The 22309-nt window shown below is 40.2% G+C and overlaps 1 protein-coding gene across 6 annotated transcripts in view; it reads left to right on the forward strand.

Annotated features, from left to right (window-relative positions):
* Positions 1–22309, forward strand: part of TLCD4 (TLC domain containing 4) — a 115527-nt gene that overhangs the window by 24454 nt on the left and 68764 nt on the right. Inside the window, exon 1 of one of the 6 annotated variants that reach the window (XM_012176788.5) lies at positions 21513–21882. The exons of 3 other annotated variants lie outside the window; for them this stretch is intronic. The gene's annotated coding sequence lies outside the window, so the exon portion shown is untranslated. Of the gene's footprint in view, positions 1–21512; positions 21883–22007; positions 22229–22309 lie in introns of those variants that run through there. 2 more of the 6 variants (XM_012176780.5, XM_004002215.6) reach the window with 2 other exon arrangements.

Genomic DNA, 22309 nt, shown 5'->3' on the forward strand with positions numbered 1-22309 from the left:
GTCCAACATTCAGAAATGAGTTGTCTGAGGAGACACATGTGCTGACAAAGCAAGAGATTTTACTAAGAAAGGGTGCCCAGGCGGAGAGCTGTAGGGTAAGGGAACCCAGGAGAACTGCTCTGCCAAGTGGCTTGCAGTCTCAGGTTTCATGGTAATGGGATTAGTTTCTGGGTTATCTTTATCCAATCTTTCTGACTTGGAGTCCATCCTGGTGGTGCACACCATGTTCAGTCAAGATGTATGCCAGCAAGAAGGATTCTGGGAGGTGGTTAGACATGTGGTGTCTCCTTTTGACGTTTCCCAAATTCTGGGTGCTGGTGGCTTATTATTCCTGTGTTCCTTACCCGGACTTCCTGTCATAAAACAATTCATGCAAAAGGTTACTATGGTACCTAGCCCTGGTGGGCAGTTTCAGTCAGTGTGCTTCCTCTAACAATTTGACGATATAGTACTGTGTTGTAATAGGTTTATAATACTTTTCACACATATAATACATAAAAATAAATACCAAAAAAGTTTTTAATCTTGTAATACAGTACCTTGAAAAGTACAGTAGTACAGTATGACAGTTGGCATACAGGGGCTATGGCATACAGGGGCTAGCATCAGGTGAACAGGCAGGACGGGTTACTGGCTGGAGGAAGGAGAGGACGAGGGAGATGATAAGAGAAGAAGGACCGTTAGGATGGAGAGCAAGCTGCAGTCACTCATGCCTGACGCTGACGGAACACATGTTCGCATCTTTGAAAGTTTGCAATTTGATGGTTCATATGTAGGAGACTTACTGTGTTAATTTTGTATCTTCCAGCTTTACCGAATTCACTGATGAGCTCACTGTTCTCTCGTGGCGTCTTTAGGCTTTTCTATCATGTTGAGACTGGTTCAAGCCCCTATTACCCAACTCTTAAACAAAATACATCTCCTGAAGTGTTCTGCAGTTTTCTGGACGCTTGTGGTTTTAGCATTATCATGGATCCTGGTCCTACCAATGAGTTCAGTTTATGGACTGTCTTGCTGTTCTGGGTGTGCTGTCTTTGTTCTGCTCCTGTTTGATCCAGCAGTGGAACTTGGCCCCATGATTTCTTGACTTATCCAACCATCATCTCCACTTACAGTGTGTATGCTGTGGGGAGGTGGGTGGTGTAGGGGTAGTGGAAGACTTACTGAAGATTTGGGAGAAATGAGGGGAGTTGAAGACATGCAAATAACAGAATCTTGCACATGAAAAAAAGTATGCCATTATGAAGTTACTCTGCCTCCTGTCTCTTTTCTTTCTCTTCTGTCTTCTCTTTTCCCCAACTTTTTCCATACCCCTAAGTGAATTTCTAATGTAGAACAATCTTTGTTTATACTGCCTCTTGCTAATCCAAGTTCTCAAGCACTATTCATAACAACGTGTCTATTCATAACAACTCATCAAAGTATTTCCCTCTGAGAAGAATTCTAGTGCCGGCTGTTAAGAAATTGGTTTAACTTTACTATGGTAGCAAGGCATCTTGGAACCAGGATAGGGTTCTGAGGATAGGCTTTGATCAGATGAGGTGTAATCTGACTCACCCAGGAAAGGAAGGAGTCCAAAGCTGAGGGAGGAGGGAAATGAAATAGAGGAACCAAGATCACTTCCAAAGAGTAGTGTAAATATCAGACCTAAATGGTGAGTGGCAGGTTATAAATAAAAGAGGAGGTAAGGGATCTAGAATAAAGAAAATTAACCCAAAGAGCTGTATTGTAGACTCTTGACTTATTGTGAAGAGAGATTATCTCTTAACTGTTTTTATGTATGCATCACTTAATACAGTGTTGAACACAAGGAATGTTTGACAAACTGAACCCTCAACCTCATGCCATTTATGAAATCTGATTTTCTTTGTGTTCCTGGGACTTTGCTATTCTGATAAAGATCAATCTACTATGTCCGAACAAATCAAGCAGTGTTGGCTTTATTTCTAAGCAACCCAGATAAAAGACTAGAGATTTCCTCATGAAAGTTAGAGATACCAAGGGAATATTTCATGCAAAGATAGGCTCGATAAAGGAAGAAATGGTATGGACCTAACAGAAGCAGAAGATATTAAGAAGAGGTGGCAAGAATACACAGAAGAACTATACAAAAAAGACCTTCATGACACAAATAACCATGATAGTGTGATCACCTATCTAGAGCCAGACATCCTGGAATGCAAAGTCAAGTGGGCCTTAGGAAGCATCACTACAAACAAAGATAGTGGAGGTAATAGAATTCCAGTTAAGCTATTTCACATCCTAAAAGGTGGTGCTCTTAAAGTGCTGCATTCAATATGCCAGCAAATAGCAGTGGCCGCAGGACTGGAAAAGGTCAGTTTTCATTCCAATCCCAAAGAAAGGCAATGCCAAAGAATGTTCAAACTATGGCGCAATTGCACTCATCTCACATGCTAGCAAAGTAATGCTCAAAATTAGGCTTCAACAGTATGTGAACCGTGAACTTCTAGACATTAAAGCTGGATTTAGAAAAGGCAGAGCAACCAGAGATCAAATTGCCAACATCCATTGGATCATCAAAAAAGCAAGAGGATTCCAGAAAAACATCTACTTCTTCTTTATTGACTATGCCAAAGCCTTTGACTGTGTGGGTCACAACACACTGTGGAAAATTCTTCAAGAGATGGGAATACCAGACCACCTAACTGGCCTCTTGAGAAATCTGTATGCAGGTCAAGAAGCAACAGTTAGAACCAGACATGAAACAACAGACTGGTTAGAAATAGGGAAAGGAGTACGTCAAGGCTATATGTTGTCACCCTACTTATTTAACTTCTGTGCAGAGTACATCATGTGAAATGCCAGCAGAAACTGGAACTAAGATTACTGGGAGAAATATCAATAACCTCAGATATATACCACCAATAACCTCAGATACACCATCCTTATGGCAGAAAGTGAAGAAGAACTAAAGAACCTCTTGATGAAAGTGAAAGTGGAGAGTGAAAAAGTTGGCTTAAAACTCAACATTCATAAAACGTAGATCGTGGCATCTGGTCCCATCACTTCATGGCAAATAGATGGGGAAAACAATGGAAACAGTGAGAGACTTAAATATTTGGGGCTCCAAAATCACTGCAGATGGTGATGCAGCTGTGAAATTAAAAGACTCTTGCTCCTTGGAAGAAAAGCTATGGCCCACCTAGACAGCATATTAAAAAGCAGAGACATCACTTTGCTGACAAAGGTCCATCTAGTCAAAGCTATGGTTTTTCCAGTAGTCATGTATGGATATGAGAGTTGGACCATAAAGAAAGCTGAGCACTGAAGAATTGATGCTTTTGAACTGTGGTGTTAGAGAAGACTCTTGAGAGTCCCTTGGACTGCAAGGAGAGCAAACCAGTCAATCCTAAAGGAGATCAGTCCTGAATATTCATTGGAAGGACTGATGCTAAAGCTGAAACTCCAGTACTTTGGCCACCTGATGTAAAGAACTGACTCATTGGAAAAGCCCCTGATGCTGGGAAAGATTGAAGGCAGAAGGAAAAGGGGACAACAGAGGATGAGATAGTTGGATGGCATCACTGACTCGATGGACATAAGTTTGAGCAAACTCCAGGAGCTGGCAATGGATGGGGAAGCCTGGTGTTCTGCCTGGTGTTCTGTCCATGGGGTTGCAAAGACTCGGACATGACTGAGTGACTGAACTGAAGTGTATTTCACATGTTCTGTCTTCAAAAAGACCTACACTATTGCTAGTCTGTATCATGACAAAAATGGCAATAAGCAACTGTTAATGCAACCACCATCATTTATCAAATGCCTACTAGATCTAAAGTACAGTCAAGTATTTACCTATGTTCTTTCCTGTACACCTCATATAGAAAACTTGGTATTGCCTAGTATATTCATTGTATAGATGAAGAGCCTGTTGCTCAGAGAAGTTCTCTTTCCTTAGGTCATGATAAGTGGCATGGTGTCTGGCTTCAAAACTCTTGACCTCAGTAATACAGGCCTCTGTTTTTTCCTAACTCATTGCTGTGGCACCAGTCTAAATCTTTGAGTTCTTTACATCCCTTGCTTAAAACATTCATTGTTTTCTCATTTACTCCTGAGCAGAGTCTGCAATATTTAGTGTGACATAGTTTATTTTTCACAATCCCTGAAGTGACATTTATTGCTGTTTCCATATATGTACATTGAGTTCCAAGTGTTTCTGGTTCCTGAGGACATCCCAAGCTCCTCCATGCTTCCAAGATTTTGCACGTTTTCCTTCTTTCTAGAGTGCTCTTCTTCCTCAACTTGCCTGGGCTTTAAAATCAGGAACTCAATTGCTAATCAGTCTTTCCTGGAAGATTTCATAATCACTCTGGGTTTTGACTCTTCTATAGTAGGAGACTGTATTTCCTACATTTTGGAAAGAGGTTATCTGGGATGAATTGTGGCTCTGACACTCACTGTATCATCTTGGGAAAGTTGCTTGACTTCTCGAAGCCTCAGGTTCTTTTCTTCATAAAATAGGATAATGAAGGTTATCAGAAACAGGGCCTGACACAAAGTACTATTATTTTATCACTCTTGTGTGAATTTAATAAAATTAACATATATAACATTCTAACACAATAATTGTTAGCATACTGTGCTTCCTTTAGTGACTTCCTTGTCACCCTTCAAAATTCAGCTCAAATTCACCTCTATAATGCTTTTCTGGAATCATTCTGTACATTCCTCTATGGTTAGCCATTTTCTTAATTGTACTCACAAATCTTGAATTTTACTTATTATATCCCTTGTAATTATTTGTTTAACTTCTTATCTCTGCCAGTCTGGACTCCTTGAAGACAAAGACCATTTTATAAACCAGCCAAACATAGCATGAATAGGTGTTTTATATACATCAGTTGATTGAATGAATTACTACATACATTAATAAACAAAAATAAGTCTCAAAGAACTTATAGTTGGTGGTAATACTACCAATAGTACTACTACCACTGTGTAATGTTTATCAAGTATCACTTGCTCAATACTGTCCTAAGCTCTTGGAACTCATTAGCTCATTTAACTCAACAATAGCTCTGTTAGGTAATTATTGTCCCCATTAAAACTTTTCAAAAACAATGAAACCTTATTGCCATTTTATAGATAAAGTAACTGAGGATCAGACAACATAGTCAAAATCAAACAGCTAGTAAGTAACATGGGGTTTCCCTGGTGGCTTGGTGGTAAAGAATCCACCTGCAATGCAGTAGACTGCCTGTAACGTAGAAGACATGGGTGCATTCCTTGGGCTGGGAAGATCCCCTGGAGAAGGAAATGGCAACCCACTCCAGTGTTCTTGCCTGGGAAATCCCACAGACAAGGGAGCCTGGCTGGCTTAGTCCATGAGGTCGCAGAGTCAGACGCAACTTAATGACTAAACCACCACCATCACCAGTAAGTAACATACTCAAAATCAAACAGCTAGTAAGAGGTATAGAAAACAATGTCATGTTTCAGTAGAGAACTTGGTATCGCCTACAGGAAAACTTCCGGGTCACCTCGCTCTTGCTTTTCATTGTCTTGGAACTATTGCACGTCCTTCTGAATTATCTGATTGTAGCCGCTTATCATCTTTGCTTCATTTTACAACTTTGAATAAATATGGCTTTTTTTTTTTTTTAAGATTTTCTTTTGAACAGGTTGTAACATCTGCCTGGTTCCTTCACTGAATGAGTTAAATAACATCTTTAACTTTTTTGCTTTTCTGTCTGAATCAGTCATGATTTTAGTTTTTTCTTAAAATCATCTTTTAACAGGGATACAACTGGAATGCAACTCCCACTCGCAATGACTTCAAAGCCCATTTCTGTACCTCACAGGCCTCCAACTTCTCTGTGCCTCTTTTCAAGTTGCAGAATTCTGAGTTCCACCTCAAGAGAGTCTGATTCTGTAGCATTTTGTTTTAACGAAGACTCCAGTTATGCTATTGCAGGTGGGCTGAAAAGCACTGCTTTGAAAAACTTATATAATACTGTTTTTTTTTTTTTAAGTGAAAGTGTTAATCGTTCAGTCTTGTTCGACTCTTTGCGATCCCATAGACTGTAGCCCTCTGGGCTCCTCTGTTCATGGGATTCTCCAGGCAAAAATACTGGAGTGGGTAGCCTTTCCCTTCTCCAGAGGATATTCCCAACCTAGGGATTGAACCCAGGTTGTCCCACATTGCAGGCAGACTCTTTACCATCTGAGCCACCTGCAGGTTTTTTTTTTTTTAAAGCAGGATGAGTAAAAATACTTACACAAAGCAAGCTACAAACTAAGTTTCAAAGAAAGAGAGAAGAGAGAAACTGTCTGAAAGAAACACTAAGCTTTATGAAGAAAGTGGCATTTGATCTGGACCTTAAACTAGGCAAGCTTTTGACAGAAAGATATGAAGACAAGACGTCTTGTTTTAAAAGCAGTCTGAGCAAAGGCAAGGAGGGAGGAAAATGCATAGCACTTTCGGGAGAATGACTAGTGATTAGATTTGACTAAACTGAGTAAAAATTTAGGGGGAGTATGGACAATAAGACTAGAAATGTAAATTTGAGCTAGAATGGAGGATTTTGATGCCATACATTTACTTGAAAGGCAATAAAGAGTAATAAAAAGCTTTGATTGGACATAAAAAGATAACATAATCAACAGCAAGTTAAAGGAATCCTGAAGAAGCATGAGGTTACATGAAGAGAGAGAGGCAATCTAATGAATGGCCAGGAAAAGAAAGATGAGAGATCACAAGGATTTGAACTCTCTTCTGTAATTAATGAATATTTACTGATGGTCTGTCACATGTGGAATATGTGTTATTAAGCAGTGGGAAGGAAGCTTTTATCCTGGTACTTTGTGTGTAAAGGCTCAAAGAGGGAAGATGTCAGAGAGGCATCAGAGGTTACAGAAGGAATATGGGCCTAAACTTTGGTGAGTGAAAGAGGAAGGGTGCAGGACATAAATATATGAAAGATTAGAGAGTAGAATTGATAGAATGTGGTGTCTACTTGGATACAGAGGGCTAAATAAGAGGGGAGAGTCTAGAAAAATTGAAGTTTCTGGGTTGGGTGATTAGGCGCATAATGACTCCATAAACTGAGAAAAAAGAGCATGGGGAAGAAGAGGGGATAATGAGTTATATTTTATTGCATTTGAAGAACCTGAGAACACATAGTAGGATATTGGGAATGTAGGTCTGGAGCTCAAGAAAGAGAGCCTTACATAACTGTTATGTAAAGAGTTGATAACAGATGTACCTTGGTGAATTGGGGAAATAGGGAGAAGATAAGATCAGGTCTAAACTGAATGAGGCTGTCACCTGGAGTGGGTGGAAATGAACTAAGCAAAAGGTTGATTGCAAAAATCAGAGCTCAAATTAAAGCAGGAAAGCCCATATGTTGTCAGGCTATGCAGAAAGTTGTCTAAACTTGAAGATGAAAAGGTCAAGCGGCCAAGAGAGTACAAGGGTTTACTGAGAAATGAAAGCAAGATAAATGAATTAAGTTAAAGAGTGTTATCCCTAGGACTTATTTTAGGATTAATGCTGTATTTGTTTGGAAGAACTACTTTAGTAAGCAGTGAAACTCCAGGGATTTTAAGACACTTAAGATGCCCACTCAATTCTCATGTGAGGAAAAAGGGAGAGGAACACAGAGCTCTTTCACAGATCATTCAACTCCTCAGGAATCTCCTCAATTGTATGTTGAGTTGGGGAAAACCAATTAGAGATAATTTTCTGTGAAAGCTAGAGGGAGGGCTGAACTCTGGGTCCAGGGTGTTGCAGGGCAGCAGGAGGGTCAGTGAATTAATTCTTTGTGTTTTTATGTTGATATCCAAATTAAAAGAATGATGGTTTTTACTGTTGTAATGGTTATTACAAACCAAAGAAGGGTGAATCTACCATAAAACATCTAAATTATTGAGGAGACATGTGGTTTTAAACTTTAACTCTATTTGTTTGTCCTCTCTCTCTTCGAGATCAATATGTTGAATCTAGACAGTTGTTTTTAGCTGTTGGTTGTAGTTAGTTTTTTCTATGAATTTCTTGTATGGCTTGCAATCAGAATTTATGGAATTAAAAATATTTATTCATTTATTTGGCTGCACCAGGTCTTAGTTACGACACATGGGATTTTTTTTTTTTAAGCTGTGGTATTCAGGAATATTTTAAATTTGGTTAAATGCGGCATGCAGGATTTTTTTTTAAGTTGCAGCACACAGGGTCTTTAGTTGTGGCGTGTGGGATCCAGTTCCCTGACTAGGGATCAAACCTGGGCCCCCTGCATTAGAAGTGTGGAGTGTTAGCTACTGGATCACCATGGAAGTCCCAAATTTATGCACACAGAGAAATGGTTTGTTTGTTTATCTAAGACAGATGTAAGGCAGAAAAACACACCTGGAGAGAAGGAGTGTGAGTATCCTTTCTAATGAGGAGAAGCTCAGTAAGTCCAAAGCTAAACAGAGATACACACCCAGAGAGGAGTGTGGGTGTCCAGAATGAGGAGTGTAGTAAAGAGGTGACTTAAGTCACTTTTATAGGACAGTCCTTCTGGGTCTTTATTTACCTTTGGCTATTATCTTATTTCTTTCTTCACACCTGACTGGTCGTAGGACCCACCCCAACATGCACATGCAACTTTTTGTTAAGATGGATCCTCCTGTAAAGGCCTGTGGTTGCATGTGCACACTTACTATGAGGTTGGGCTCCTTCCCTTTTTGACCCCCAGGATGCCTTCCTGTGCATGTGCAGACAGGAGAGTCTTCCTTGATCTCAGAGGTGGGCACCTTATCTCTTTAGCAGAGTTCACCTTTGGCTACTAGCTTTGTCCTCAGAGTGTCTGAGTGGGAACAAAGCTTCAGCTTTACTCCACTTGACAAACACCAGCTGTCCAGCCCAGGGGCCCATCTATCTGCTACCTCATTCTAACCTATGGTGGCAATCGAGGTTGATTAGGATATGTGGGAATAAGACTGGAGCAGAGGAGACAGGTGCTGTAATGCAGATCCTAAATCTTCTGTGGGGCTAGAAAGGAGTCCAAGGTGTCTTTCAGTTGCTGGTGGATTGTGTTGGCCATGCAGAGAGATAGAGACCTAAATGCAGATAATATTCCCTCTGCCAACTGGTTATTGCCAAATATGCAAATTCCTATGACCTCACCTTCTATCTATAAATGTTTAGAGGAAAAGTGAATTTCATGTCTACATCAAAAAATAGTTTCTTTGCTAAAAATTTTTGACATTTCATTTTAACTTGGTATATATATGATTTTTGTGAAACCCTTGGTTTGTATTTGACTGGAGGAAGAATTCATAGATTAAATTTCCTTATCCTGATGATCTTTTTCATCATCGATATTATAGTTTCTAACATGCTTTGAATAAATGGTATAAATAGTTAAAATTTTCCTTACTCCACAATTCATTTCTACCTACTTTTTGGCTATTCAACACTATGTTAGCATTTTGAGACACTCCACATTTTATTATGGGATATATTTGAAAAAGTTTGAAGACACTTAATAGTCTTTCAAAAATTATTTCTTACCTCATATTTTCTGGCAAGGAGAATTTAAAAATCTGTGACTAGAACCACACATTTTCTGGTGGAAAAAAAATTTCCAATGGATGATTTCTTTTTTTATTAAAGCTAGATTGGCTTCTTAGTATATTACAAAGTATAACAGAAGTATTTTGAAAAGAGATGATAATTTTTTGAAACTGTTACTTACTGGAGGGCAAAAATGTTTTGTTTGTATTAAAAGGCAAAGAACACAAGCCTCAAGATTAACTGGCAGATCAGAATGTTTTCTGTTTTTGTAGGATGTACTGTTTTCAGAATATTATTTTCTATAAAAAGAGTGATTATAACTGTCATTCTTAATGCTTCTAACTTCTTATACAGAGTGCTGAAAACAGTCACTTCAGTTAGTGATGAACACAGTTTAATTTGTGGGTTGATTATAGTAATACTACCACATGAATGGGCTTCCCTGGTGGCTCAGTGGTAAAGAATTGCTGCCAACGTGGGAGATGCAGGTTTGATCCCTGGGTCAGGAAGATCACTTGGAGAAGGAAATGACAACCTACCTCAGTATTCTTGCCTGGGAAATTCCATGGACAGAGGAGCCTGACAGGTTACAATCTACAGAGTCTCAAAGAGTTGGACATGACTTAGTGACTAAATAGCAACAACAATCACATGAACGAAAACCATAATGACATTAAGAGATCAATTTGATTGGGACATATAAGGGAGATGGGCTTCCCTGGTGGCTTAGATGGTAAAGCATCTGCCTGCAATGCAGAAGACCAGGGTTTGATCCCTGGGTTGGGAAGATCCCCTGGAGAAGGAAATGGCAACCCACTCCAGTATTCTTGCCTGGAAAATCCTATGGACTGAGGAGCCTGGTAGGCCCCAGTTCATGGGGTTGCAAAGAGTCAGACATGACTGAGCAACTTCACTTCACTTATAAGGGAGATATTATGTTTGTATATTAAAAAAGTACTGTCATGAAAATTGCTTATTTTTTAACTTTAGTTACTTTTCGGATAGTTTATATGGCCAGTGCATATGAGCATATGACCAATGAAGTAGCTGAATTATATCACTACAAAATTTGATTCTTTTGGAACTGAATATATTTGGCAGAGGATGGAGCTGGGGTAGATGTTTATACTAAGGAATATTTCTAAATTCTAAAATTATATTTGAAAACGATGAAAACTACTTATGAATAATCTATCAACTTATTTTTTAAAAAACATGATTGTTCATAGGCTAAGGATAAGGAACATACTGATTTTTATCATACCAATATATGGGTTATTCACATTTCAAAACAGCAAGCATGAATTTTAGTATGTTGATAAGCAGTAATACTCTAATGTTGTCTTCTTAAGACCTATATGCCTTATTAACAAAATGTGTGGGATATAGAACTTGAAGAAAGACACAACTTCATAAATGTCCCATTTTTTCCCTCAAAATGATGCTAGATAGAGCCACTCTAAAGAGAATGTAGTGAGAGAATACTGAGAAGGTAACATAACAATCTGTGTATGGATGGGATGAGGTTGGTCAGTTGTAATTTGCTTATCTTTAATGAATGAGGGCCATTTATAATGTTTAAGGGTCATTTTTATATTTCTTTTTATATCTCTTGTCAACATCCTATTTTCAGGGGGGATGGCTGCAGGTCTTTTTTTCTTCTTAATTTCTAGAAGCTTCATATATATTAAGGAGATTAGCTCTTTATCTGTGATTTGAGTACTAGATATTTTTTCCCTGGTTTGTAATTTATATTTCAACTTTGCTCATGTTATTGTTATTAGTTTTGCCTTATAGAAGTTTTTTATTTTTAGTTAGATTTATTAATATTTTATGATTTCTAGATTTTGAGTCATAGAGAGGCCTTCCCATCCCAAGGTAGGAAAAAAATTCACTTATATTTTCTTAGAGTAGATTCATTTGTGTTCACAGTTTATATATTTGACCCATTTGAATTTATCCTAGTATACAATATGAGATACAGATTTAAATTTATCTTTTCCACATTATCTATTTATTAAAAAGTCCATTTTATACTACTGATTTGAGATGACATGTATTTGGGTTTGTTTCTGGACTTTCTACTTAGTTCCATTAGTATCTCTATTCCTATGGCTTATCCCAAAATATTTCATTATTGAGGTCTGCTAGTATTTTTTAATATATATTGGAAGATTTTTTTCCTTTTCAAAAGAGTTTTTTGGGTGATTCTTGCTTACTTATTTTTCCATATGAACTTTAGTATCAGCTTGTCCTATTCCAGAAAATAGTTTCTTTTGATTTTCATTAACATTGCAATAAATTTAAAAATTAAAAATTTTTGAGAATTGACATACATTGACTTTTCCTATTTAAAAACATGGCCTGTCATTTCATTGTTTGAGTCTACATTTGGCTCCTATAAGAATGTTTTAAAGGTTTTCTCATATAAGTTTTTCATGTTCCTCATTAAATTTATTCCAAGGCACTTGATATTTTTTGCTGCAGTTACAAGTGGAGGCTTTTATTTTATAAGTGGGTATTGTGTGTATATACACATATCTATATATATCACAGGTTTTCACAAATTAATTTTATATCCTCCTCCCATACTTAATTTTCTATTGTTTATATTTTTCAGTTGATCTTCTTGGAGTTTTCTAATTACTTAATCATAATATACAAATAATTACAACTTATTAACCTTTTTCTCCCAGTAGTTACTGTCTTTACTTTCTCTCTTTCTCCAGGACCTTTGACTGATACCTCTAGTACCACTGTATTAGCAGAGGAAGAGTCACCACCCCTCTTATCTTCCTCTTGACCTGAGCAGGAATTCTCCAGTGTTTCCCCATTAAAGTTGAAACTGGCTTTGAATCTTTATAAATTTCTAGTCAGAGGTTACCACTTTATTACCACTTTTCTATTTGGAAAATAGAAAATTTGGTCCATTAGTAAGGTCTATGCCAAAGACTTTTTTGTGTGGATCATAATAAACTGGAAAATTCTGAAAGACATGGGAATACCAGACCACCTGACCTGCCTCTTGAGAAACCTCTATGCAGGTCAGGAAGCAACAGTTCGAACTGGACATGGAACAACAGACTGGTTCCAAATAGGGAAAGGAGTACGTCAAGGCTGTATATTGTCACCCTGTTTATTTAACTTATATGCAGAGTACATCATGAGAAATGCTGGGCTGGAAGAAGCACAAGCTGGAATCAAGATTGCCAGGAGAAATATCAATAACCTCAGATATGCAGATGACACCACCCTTATGACAGAAAGTGAAGAGGAACTAAATAGCCTCTTGATGAAAGTGAAAAAGTTGGCTTAAAGCTCAACATTCAGAAAATGAAGATCATGGCACCTGGTCCCATCACTTCATGAGAAGTAGATGGGGAAACAGTAGAAACAGTGTCAGACTTTATTTTGGATGCTCCAAAATCACTGCAGATGGTGATTGCAGCCATGAAATTAAAAGATGCTTACTCCTTGGAAGGAAAGTTATGACTAACCTAAATAGCATATTGAAAAGCAGAGACATTACTTTGCCAACAAAGGTCTGTCTAGTCAAGGCTATGGTTTTTCCTGTGGTCATGTATGGATGTGAAAGTTGGACTGTGAAGAAAGCTGAGCGCCGAAGAATTGATGCTTTTAAACTGTGGTGTTGGAGAAGACTCTTGAGAATCCCTTGGACTGCAAGGAGATCCAACCAGTCCATCCTAAAGGAGATCAGCCCTGGGTGTTCATTGGAAGGACTGATGTTGAAGCTGAAACTCCAGTCCTTTGGCCACCTCATCCAAAGAGTTGACTGATTGGAAAAGACCCTGATGCTGGGAGGGATTGGGAGTAGGAGGAGAAGGGGATGACAAAGGATGAGATGGTTGGATGGTATTACCGACTCGATGCACATGAGTTTGGGTGGACTCCGGGAGTTGGTGATGGACAGGGAGGCCTGGCGTGCTGCGATTCATGGGGTTGCAAAGAGTCGGACATGACTGAGCGACTGAACTGAACTGATATCTGACTTGGCAAATTGGGAGAGATCCCCTTCATGGATCACAGCCTTGTCGTGGTGAAGGGGCTTGCATAACTCAACGAAGCTATGAGCCATGCCATGCAGGGCCACCCAAAGAGTATCATAGTGAAGAGTTATGACAGAACTGGAGGAGTAAAAGGCAAACCACTCCAGTACTGCTGCCTCAAGAACCCCATGAACACCATGAAGAGACAAAAAGATATAACACTGGAAGGTGAGCTTCCCAGGTTGGAAGGTGTCCAGTATGCTACTGGGGAAGAACGGAGGGCAGTTGTTAATAGCTCCAGTAAGAGTAAAATGGCTGGGCTAAAGCTGAATCGATGCTCAGTTGTGGATGTGTCTGGTGGTGAAAGTGCAGTCCAGTGCTGTAAAGAACAATATTACCTAGGAACCTGGAATGTTTGGTACATGAATCAAGATAAATTGGGCCTGGTCAAGCAGGAGATGGCAAGATTGAACATTGACATCTAAGGAATGAGTGAACTAAATTGGACAGGAATGGGTGAATTTAAATCAGATGACTATTATATCTACTACTGTGGGCAAGAATCCCTTAGAAGAAATGGAATAGCCCTCATAGTTACCAAAAGTCTGAAATGCAGCACTTGGGTGCAGTCTCAAAAAATGACAGAATGATATCAGTTTGTTTTCAGGTCAAACCATTCAGTATCACAGTAATCCAGATCTATGCCCCAAACACTAATGCCAAAGAAACTGAAGTTGACTGGTTCTATGTAGACCTAAAAGACCTTCTAGAATGAACACCAAAAAAGATGTCTTTTTCATCATAGGGGACTGGAATGCAAAAAAAGGAAGTCAACAGATACCTGGTGTAATAGGCAAATTTGGCCTTGAAGCACAAAATGAAGTAGGGCAAAAGTACACACTGGTCATAGCAAACACCCTCTTCCAACAACACAAGAGATGACTCTATGCATGAACATCACCACATGGTAAATACTGAAATCAAATTGATTATATTCTTTGTAGCCAAAGATGGAGACACTCTATACAGTCAGCAAAAACAAGACCTGGAGTTGACTGTGGTTCAGATCATGAGCTCCTTATTGCAAAATTCAGGCTTAAATTGAAGAAAGTAGGGAAACTACTAGGCCATTCAGGTATGACCTAAATCGAATCCCTTACGATTTTACAGTGGAAGTGACAAATAGATTCAAAGGATTAGATCTGATAGACAGAGTGCCTGAAGAACTATGGACGGAGGTTTGTAACACTGTATAGGAAGTAGTGACCAAAATTATCTCCAAGAAAAAAAAAAATGCAAGAAAGGAAAGTGGTTGTCTGAGAAGGCTTTACAATAGCTGAGGAAAGAAGAGAAGCAAACACAAGGGAGCAAGGGAAAGATGTACCCATATGAATGCAGAGTTCCAAAGAATAGCAAGGAGAGATAAGAAGGCCTTCTTAAATGAACAATGCAAAGAAGTAGAGGAAAATAATAAGATGGGAAAGACTAGCCATCTCTTGAAGAAAATTGGAAATATCAAGGGAACATTTCATACAAGGATGGGCATGATAAATGACAGAAACAGCAAGGGCCTAATAGAAGCAGAGGAGATTAAGAAGAAATGGCAAGAATACAGAGAAGAACTATACCAAAAAAGTCTTAATGACCTGGATAACCACGAGGGATGGTTACTCATCTAGAGCCAGACATCCTGGAATGTGAAACCAAGTGGGCCTTAGGAAGCATTGCTACAAACAAAGCTAGTGGGATGATGTAATTTCAGCTGAGCTATTTCAGATCCTAAAAGATGATGCTGTTAAAGTGCTGCACTCAATATACCAGCAAATTTGGGAAACTCAGCAGTGGCCACAGGACTGGACAAGGTCAGTTTTCATTCCAATCCCAAAGAAGGGCAATGAAAAAGAATGTTAAAAATGTTGTACAGTTGCACTCATTTCATATCTGGTAAAGTTATGCTCAAAATCCTTCAGGCTAGGCTTCAGCAGTTTGTGAACTGAGAACTTCCAGATGTACAAGGTAGGTTTAGAAAGGACAGAGGAACCACAGATCAAATTGCTGACATCCATCGGATCACGGAGAAAGTGAGGGAATTCCAGAAAAACATCTACTGCTGCTTCATTGACTATGCTAAAGCTTTTGATTGTGTGGATCAGAACAAACTACGGAAAAATCTTAAAGAGATAGAAATACCAGACCACATTACTCTGAGAAGTCTGTATGCGGGTCAGGAAGCAACAGTTATAACCAGACGGAAAAACAGATTGGTTCAAAGTTGGGAAAGGAGTATGACAAGGCTGACTTGCCTATTTAACTTCTATGTGGAGTACATAATCTGAAAGGCTTGGTTGGATGAGTCATAAGCTGGAATCCAGCTTGCTGGGAGAAATATCAACAACCTCAGATATGCAGATGATACCATGCTAATGGCAGAAAATGAAAAAGAACTAAAGAACCTCTTGATGAGGGTGGGAAAGGAGAGTGAAAAAGCTTGCTTAAACCCAGCATTCAAAACAAGGTCATGGCATCCAGTCCCCCACTTCATAGCAAATAGAAGGGGAAAAGTGGAAGCAGTGACAGATATTTTCTTGGGCTCTAAAATCACTGCAGACAGTGACTGCAGCCTTGAAATTAAAAGACACTTGCTCCTTTCAAGGAGAGCTGTGACAAACCTATACATCATATTAAGAAGCAGAGACATCATTTTGCCGACAAAGGTCCATATAGTCAAAGCTATGGTTTTTCCAGTAGTCACTTATGGATGTGAGAGCTGGACCATAAAGAAGGCTGAACACTAAAGAATTGATGCTTTCAAATTGTGGTGCTGGGAGAAAACTCTTAAAAGTCCCTTGGACTGCAAGGAGATCAAACCAGGAGATCAAACCGAAAGGAAATGAACCCTGAATATTCATTGGAAGGACTGATGCTGTAGCTCCAGTACTTTGACCACCTGATGGAAAGAGCTAACTCACTGGAAAAGACCCTGATGCTGGAAAAGACCGAGGGTAAAAGGAGAAGAGGACAACAGAGGATGAGATTGTTAAAAAGCGTCACCAACTCAATGGATATGAATTTGAGCAAACTCCTGGAGGTAGTGGAGGACAGGGGAGTTTGTCATACACAGTCCATGGGGTTCAAAGACTCGGACATGACTGAGTGACTGAACAACAACAGAAACAGTCAACAGTCTGCCCTTCCTACACCTGGGATGTACATCCACAGAAATGGCAGACCAACTGTAATTGACTTGGCAAAGTGGAAGAGAGTTTAACCTAAGTGCTTAGCATTTGGAGATACAGTGTAACACAGAGGGCAGGGGCGAGGCAAAAACCTGAAAAAGGGAGATTGCTGAAAGTTGTTAACAAAGCTCTTGGACCAGTAGGTCCATACTTCATACAGCTAGCCTGCATTCTACCACTGTACCACTACCAACACAATCCTTCTGTGAAATGGGTATGTATATATATATATATATTTGGATGTAGAGTTCCCATAATGAAAGAGCTAATCAGAGAATGGGAAAGAAAAATATGTTTGAACTAGAAACTTCAGAAGGTTGGAAGATAAAGTTAAGTAATTCTCCTAGTCCAGAATTTCTCAATCTTGGCATGACTGACATGTGGGCTGGAAATTCTTTGTTGTGAGAGGCTCTCCTGTGCATTCTAACATGGTTAGCAGCCTCCCTGGCCTCTACTCACTAGATGCCAGTGCATGCCTCTTACCCTGTGGTGACCAACAAAAATATCACCAGACATTGCCAAATGGCTGGGGTGAGGTGGGGAGAACCAACTCTCTCTCTTCCCAATTTACAACCCCTGTCTTAGACAGTAGAAAAAAAAAGATGCACAGATGATCAATAACATAAAAGGACAAACATTTAGAGAATAATATTAAAGTCCCATTATATGGAAAACTCAGCAGTGGCCACAGGACTGGACAAGGTCAGTTTTCATTCCAATCCCAAAGAAGGGCAATGGTAAAGAATGGTCAAACTACTGCACAATTGCACTCATTTCCCATGGAAGCAAAGTAATGCTCAAAAATCTCCAAGCCAGTCTCCCAACAGTATGTGAACTGAGAACTTCTAGATGTTCAAGCTGGATTTAGAAAAGGCAGAGGAACCAGAGATTAAATTGCCAATATCTGTTGGATCGCAGAAAAAGCGAGGGAATTCTAGAAAAAACATCTGCTTCATTGACTACACTAACACCTTTGACTGTGTGGATCACAACAAACTGTGGAAAATTCTTCAAGAGATGGGAATACCAGACCACCGGACCTGCCTCCTGACAAACCTGTATGCAGGTCAGGAAGCAACAGTTAGAACCAGACATGGAACAATGGATTGGTTCCAAATTGGGAAAGAGGTACGTCAAGGTTGTATATTGTCACCCTGCTTATTTAGCTTATATGAAGAGTACAACATGAGAGATGCCAGGCTGGATGAAGCACAAGCTGGAATCAAGATTGCTGGGAGAAATATCAGTAACCTCAGATATGCAGATGATACCATCCTATGGCAGAAGGCGAAGAGGAACTAAAGAGCCTCTTGATGAAAGTGAAAGAGGAGAGTGGAAAAGTTGGCTTAAAACTCAGCATTCAACAAACGAAGATCATGGCATCTGGTCCCATCACTTAATGGCAAACAGATGGGGAAACAGTGACAGACTTTAATAAAGAAAGCTGAGTGCTGAAGAACTGATGCTTTTGAACTGTGGAGTTGGAGAAGACTCTCGAGACTCCCTTGGACTGCAAGGAGATCAAACCAGTCAGTCCTAAAGGAAATCAGTCCTGAATATTAATTAGAAGGACTGATGCTGAAGCTGAAGCTCCAGTACTTTGGCTATCTGATATGAAGAGCTGACTCGTTAGAAAAGACCCTGATGCTGGGAAAGATTGAAGGCAGGAGGAGAAGGGGATGACAGAAGATGAGATGGTTGGATGGCATCACCAACTCGATGGACCTGAGTTTGAGGAAGCTCCAGGAGTTGGTGAAGGACAGGGAAGCCTGGTGTGCTGCAGTCCATGGTGTCACAAAGAATCAGACACGACTGAGTGACTGAATAACAACATTGAAGTCCCAATATCCTACTAACAGTAATTCACAAAGGGAGAACAGAGAAAATGGGAGGGAGGAAATTAGCAAAGAAATAATGAAAGGAAAAAAGTACAGATAAAGTCAAAAGAACCCTTGAGTATCTAGCACAATCAGTGAAAAGAGAAACATTCTAAGGCACACCACTGTGAACTTTCAGACTGCTAGAGACAATGGGAAGATTCTAGAAGGAAAATAGGTCAGATACAGAGGAATGGGAACTCGAAAGGTATTAGATATTTCAACGCAATGCTGGAGTTAAAAGACAATGGAACGATTCTCTTAAAAAGCAAAGGGAAAATGATCTGCAACTTATCCAAATGGTCAGTCAAGGATGAGACTAGAAAAGAGACATTTTCAGACAGTCAAGCCCTCTAAAAATTTATCTTCCATGCACCCCTTCTGAGTAAGTGACTGGAGTCTGTGCTTTAGCAATGTAAGAGAATAAACAAGAAGTCGTGTCTGGGCATTAGAAGATAATGTTGATGGCATTTGATAGATGTGTAGAAGCACATGGGTAAAATTCAGTTTAGATTAGATACATTTTTTAAATGTGAAAAAACAAAGCATTTAACTCCGGAAAAAGCAAGAAATTTTCAAGAAAAGCATTATCCTGGTACCTTACTTGATTCAGCAACACCTTGTATTGATCAGTGTATTTTCCAGATGATATAAACCTTAAGTGCTGACTCGAATGAGAGTTGTGACGTGTCTATGTTAGAAGGAAAGTTGGGGGCAAAGTGAGTGGTGGTGTGGATAGGAGCTAAAAATCCTCAAATATATGATAAGAAGTCAATAACTAAAGTCTAAAACTGAAAATCAAGAGACCTTGGTATAAGTTTATCATTTAGGAAATGTAGAACACCAAGCAGGTTGTGTGGAAATGGGGTGAAGCTAGGTGTTCTAGGGGGTGAAGCTAGGTATTCTAGGGGGTGAAGCTAGGTGGTGGAGAAGCTGGTTAGGGAACTGATAAAACTCTTGGGTATTTTTTGTTTACAGCCTTTAAGAACCACTTGAATTTTCACTTAAATGTATTACTTTCAGTAAAAATAAAAATTCAAACAAAGTAAGACATATATATATATAATGGGAAGAAAATTTCATAAAATAAGAGAAACAAAGAATACAAGACATAGAATCTCATCCACCCAGAGATAACCACTCTTAATATCCTGAAATAGTTTCTTCTTGAAAAATTCTGAAAAAGAAAGTACAAAAAACCTTACACAAAAGTCTTAATATACTAAAACTACCAATTAAAGGAAAACCTGTACGTGGACATAGTTGTTACTGACTAACTCAACTTTTCTGATCAAAATGTTTGGTGCCATTTTGGTTTTATCTTCACTAACAGAGCAGAGTGGAGAACTGAGGCAGTCTCCCCCAAAATACTTTTGCTTTAGTTATCTTGTTATTTCAGGAAGAAACTGCAGTTTGGTCTCAGTTTTCCAAACAATTGGCTCTAATTAGAAGTTTAGAAATTTTTTGAAACAGAAATTTATCAGGAAAATTTGTCTGAAAAGAATGTCAGTATTATTTCTTTTTCTTTCTTTTTTTTTCAGTGTGAATGGATAATTTCATTTCTCGGAACTGTTTCTTGGAACTGTTCCAGTGAACAAAAATATAAAAAGTGCAATCCAGCTTTGCAACCTCATATTCAAAATGCAGAAAAACTTCAGGGTAATAAAGACAGAATTTGGGGGAACTGTCCTTGAAAAAAGAGTATTGGTAAAACAAAGTTAAGAATAGCAATTAAAGATCTAAATGTAAATAGTGAAATGGATATTTTTGAAGAAATTAAGCTGCATTAAAACTTTGAGGAAAACTAGTTGATGTATTCTTCAACCTCCTGAAGGTCATTGAGTTTTAATTAGTTTAAAAGCTTAAAAATTCAACTAGTATTTACTGAATTCCTTTCATATCTCAGGCCTTGTCATTGATGTATTCACTTACATGCTCTCTATGAACAATTCTGCAGATTTGATGAAGCATCAGTAGTGGGGGGACTAGAGGATACTGGATTTCTGCGGGCTTAGATGGAGTTGGCTCCTGCTGTGGGTGTTAGAGAATATGCATATCAAAGATAATCATGGTGTGTTTATCAGGAAAGGGCAGAGCAACTGCCATGTCACTGCAGACAAGCGCAGGACAGAGTCTGGAGGAGCAGTCAATGCAGATTCCTGAGATGATAGCTGCCCTCTGTACTGGCAGGGCTGATCGCGCAGGTGTGCACGACCATCCTGCCCGTGGATAGTTACGAAATACCCGTGTGCGTACGGAGCAAAAAACGTCGTCAAGGACTATGCACATTGTGAAACAACTGTGACGGGATACGTTGTAGTCAAAGGGCATTGGTGCCCGGGTATGTCCCAAGAGTCTTAGAGAGAAAAGGGGAAATGTGGGGGCCTGCAAGATCTTCCCTGTTTGACTACAGGGCAGGTTTCTGTCTTTTCTACGTCAGTCTGCAGTCCATTTAGCAAGACACTTCAGAGGTGTCTATGAATTATCATCCCGATTATACAGATGAAGAAATTGAGCCTCAGTGAGGCTCTTTCTTAAAAAAATGTATTTGTGATTTTTTTGGTGTGCAAATTATAACAACCAGAACGTATTTCTTTATTATTTTGTTTTATTCAAAACAATTCTATCGTGTTGATCCAGGACACTTGGAAGTTTCTGAGGCCATATTTAGCAAATGAGAAGAGCTACTGTTTATTGGCAAACTTCATGCACTGGGCAACTTGGAATTCTCAGCCAGCTCCCCTCAGAACTGCAGATTCTACTTCCCTGCCCTGACAGCAGAGGGACTCCGCACGGAGGTGGTGTTTTTCTTGGATTCCAGAGGCGGCGGCTTCCAAAGCATTGGCCTTTTCCACAAACGCCCCCTACCCAGTTTGGAACGCACCTGCAGCCCGAAACGGAAACGGCGAGGAACGCAACGTGGCAGGAAAATCAGCAATTGCCCTTTCACCTCCTTTCGGATCGTCAGACCATGCGCTTCATTCACGCAGAATCTGGACAACTAAAGCAGAACGTAAATTTATAGTCTGAAAAGAATGTTGGTTACGTGGCGAGCCCAGGTACTGACCTCTGCGAGAACGGACTCAGACCGTAGCCCCACTTGCTAGTTCTGTTACTTGCTTCGGAAAGACGCGGAACCGAGCACTGTTCCAAGCGAGGTGTGCTCTTCCAGAATCCCATCGCAGCCCGCCTCGCATGCTCCCGTTTTTGAGCTCTTTCCGGGACCCAAGTTCCATCACCCAAAGGTCGGCCCCACCGCCCGCCTCGGGGCCCCGCCCACTTTGGCCGGGGGTCGGAGCCGCGGGGAGCCGTAGCCGTAGCCCGAGCGCCGCGGCCCCTTTAAGGAGACGCTCTGCGGTAACCCGAGCCCGCAGTCCGGGCGGCCGCGGCGGCAGCAGTAGCCTCCGCTGCTGTTCCAGCGGCCCGGAGCCCAAGGCTCCCCTGGCTCCCGCCGAGCATCTCGTGGGACGGCCCTTGCCGGCGCCAGTCCTCGGGCCGGGCCGGATGACCAGGCTCCTGTAACCACGCGCAGCCCTCTCCCGGCCCGGCTCACTGCCGCCCGCGCGCGAGTCGCCCCGGGACCCGGCACAGGTGACGCGGTTTGGAGAGGGTTCGGAAAGAGGGCGGGCTCGCTTTGCCCAGCGGCTCTCCGCGTCGCCGAGCGCAGCCCGC

Source organism: Ovis aries, chromosome 1 (assembly GCF_016772045.2).
Source record: "Ovis aries strain OAR_USU_Benz2616 breed Rambouillet chromosome 1, ARS-UI_Ramb_v3.0, whole genome shotgun sequence".
Classification (NCBI taxonomy): Eukaryota; Metazoa; Chordata; class Mammalia; order Artiodactyla; family Bovidae; genus Ovis; species Ovis aries.